The sequence below is a fragment of the Alexandromys fortis genome, unplaced genomic scaffold (genome assembly GCF_014885135.2).
Source record: "Alexandromys fortis isolate MF-2015 unplaced genomic scaffold, M_Fortis_MF-2015_v1.1 scaffold_262, whole genome shotgun sequence".
NCBI lineage: Eukaryota > Metazoa > Chordata > Mammalia > Rodentia > Cricetidae > Alexandromys > Alexandromys fortis.
In genome coordinates this window covers 1,677,494-1,680,535 of record NW_026068147.1, presented here as the reverse complement: position 1 = coordinate 1,680,535, position 3,042 = coordinate 1,677,494, and the positions used below count along the sequence as shown (strand labels likewise).

General features: G+C 45.9%; 1 pseudogene; it reads left to right on the top strand.

Moving 5' to 3' along the window:
• The first annotated feature begins 994 nt into the window (after positions 1–994).
• On the top strand, positions 995–2,709 carry LOC126491468 (pregnancy-specific glycoprotein 22-like; annotated as a pseudogene).
• Positions 2,710–3,042: the final 333 nt, after the last annotated feature.

The following is a 3,042-nucleotide window of genomic DNA, read 5'->3' as shown; positions in this document are numbered from 1 at the left end:
TGCTTCAGAGGAGTCCCTTCTCCTCTATTTGATGAAGGCAGGGCATGTGGCTTAGGTGGTTGTTCTTCCTCTGGGTGCAGGCGGGTCTATGCCTCTAGTAGATGTTGATAAGACTTCGGGATTCTTCTCCATGTGCAGTCTGAGTGAAGTCTCCGGTGGTGACAGCTGTGGTGGAGGATGGTAGCAGTTGTGTGGAGGCTGCCCTGGTATAGTTGGCAGAATGGGATGTTCTTCCCTGGGTAAGGGCCTAAAGATCTGAGCCTTCCAAGCCGGTACCCAGACACTTAACTCTCTGGGGCAGTCTGGGTGAAGGTTGCCGTGGTTACAGATGTTTAGGGGATGGTATCCAGTGTATGGAGGCTGCTTGGGGTCTCTGGGGCTTGGTGGGTGGGAGTGGGGGAATGGGGTGTTTCTCTCCAGGGAAGGCCTACAGAGTTGAGTCTTTTAAGCTGGGACCAGATGCTTACTTCTCCAGGGAAATATCTACACAAGCCTTTTAAGAAGCTAATCCTGTCTTGAAGATCAGACTACTCATAGGCCCCACACAACCCCAGACCTAAGGGTCACTTGCTAATATAACAAGTGCATCTATTTGGTGAGGTCAACGGATGAGTGTTGCCTCAAAGGAAACTGAAGGAAAAAGCCATAGAAAGTGAAAGTTCCAGGCCTGTTGAGTTCAACGGAGGCATCACATCTCACCTAGTGTACACGAGTGTTTGCAGTATCTGACTGAGGGCAGTGAGGTAGAAGTCAAGTAGACACCCATGGGGACAGTTCAATACAGGCGAAATGATACCTTCAAGGGTACTTTTGTAAAGGAGGAGTTTTGGAAAGTTAAGGTCATGTTTCTGGCCTTCATTACGTGGGATAGACCCTCAAACATGTGCAATTCTAAGCTGAGTGATGAATCCATCTGCTCAGTCTGGAGGTCACCATCTTTCCACCAAGCACAGTGATCTCCATGTGATGTCTTTTTTTCTCTCTTCCCTCCCAGGTTCCCTTTCTGCGTTTTGCAATGCTCTCACTCCTTCCCAACTCATGATCCAACCAGTGCCTAGGTATGCAGCTGAAGGTGAAGATGTACTTCTCCAAGTTCATAATCTTCCAGAAGAAGCACAAGTAATTTCCTGGCACAAATCAAATGATGGGAGCCCAGCCCATAAATTTATAGTATACAACAGAACCAAGCCTTCTATCTCCTGGGGCCTGCAAAGAGAATAAGAGGGAAAGTGTACAAAACTGGATCCCTGCTGCTCCAGGATATCATTGAGAGTGATGCAGGGATGTACACACTGGAAGTTTTAAACAAAGATTCCAAAATTGAAAGAACAAATGTGGAGTTTTATTTAAAGAGTAAGTGACTCTCTATGGTCTCCGACTGCTTGGTGTGGCTCATCCTACTTCATACACCTACCTGCCAGGTCTGGGCTGTGCCATCTCTCTCCCCCACTATTGTGTCTCCCGCTGGGATTCAGGTACTCACTGCAGGGCACACTTTAGGTATACAAACTGTAATAGATTATAACTGCTGACCTGTCTTTACATGCAGTTAGGAGGACCTGTTCTGCGTAAACTCAGCTCCAGAAAGTCAGCCTCAGTGCAGACTCTTGGAGTCCTCACCATGCACATGTCCCCGGAAAGACTCTGTGGGAGTCAGGTAGTCCCTGAGTGATGAAGACATGGGGTCTTCACAGAGACCACCAGGAAGCTATAACTACAAAGCTTTGTCCCTGGCTGAAATCAAGTTGACATTGGGGAGCTTTTTGCAACTGTTTTCTTTGATTTCCTGTCAGAACTGATAGGAACAAGGCTTTGTTGATTGTTAAAGTCAGGCATTGACTACCCATAGTGTAGAACCAGCTGTGTACTGCCATGTCAGCTGCAGTTGGGTAGGTCACCTGTGCATCTCCTTCTGATGCTCAGTCGGCAGGTGGCTGGGCCATTAGCCTATTGTTCTGATGGGCTTATGAGACTTCACAGGAAGGGCAAGGCATGAAGGAGAGAAAGAGAGGAGGCAGCTACTTCAGATTCTCCTTCACTTCAGGAGTCTAGGCAAGGGAATTGTCTTCTGCAGGTAAATAGTAACAGATACCGATGATGTCAGCAGCTCCCCCATCCCAAGGTGAGGCCATTGCTCATAACTAAGCATAAGAGATGAACACAGCAATGATCGTGCACCGTGTTTCCTATTACATTGAAACTGAGACAAGAAAACAGTGCTTGAATCAGAATAACATATTCCCTGTGCAGCAGACACAAAGCCAAGATATGTATATAGCCACAGCTCCAAAAATCCCCCCTCCCCGGGAAACTTTAGAAAGTATGAGCTAAGGGGATCTGGTTGAACTCTCTGGACTACTGTCATTTGGTAATTCTCTTTTTTTCAGAGCCTGTGACACAGCCCTTTGTGCAAATCACTGACACCACTGTCGCAGGAGGTGATTCTGTGACCTTCACCTGCATTTCACCTGACGCTGATGTCTCCATCCGTTGGATCTTCAATAACAGGACTCTATACTTCACAGAGAGGATGACTCTGTCCCCAACAAAGTGTGGACTCAGAATAAGTCCTGTAAAGGAAATGGATACTGGAAAATATCAGTGTGAGGTCTCCAACCACTTCAGTTCGAAGACCAGTCTCCCAGTTTCCTGGCCGTGATGAGTGAGTGACCTCTCCTCTCATCCCACAGTAGAATGCTGACATTTCCTTCTCAGTGATGTACAAAATGTTAAAAAATTGTGTGGTTAAAATGATTAGTTATTACTCAGGTACAGCTGACATAGAGACTCACACATGTGTACAAGGGAAGGCCAGGATTTAAAATGAGGTTTTCTTAAAAGAAATATAAAACATCAATATGATAAACAAATATTCAAACGCTGTAAGTGCTTACTTAGGTTGTGGTTTCAATATGTAGCAATCCCTCAGAATTCATGGGAACTAATTATAGGAGCCCTCAAACTTTTGGATGCTCTGAATCTTCTGTGGAAATGGTGCATTGTTTGCATTGAGAAAAACAGTCTCTCATACGCTCAAATACA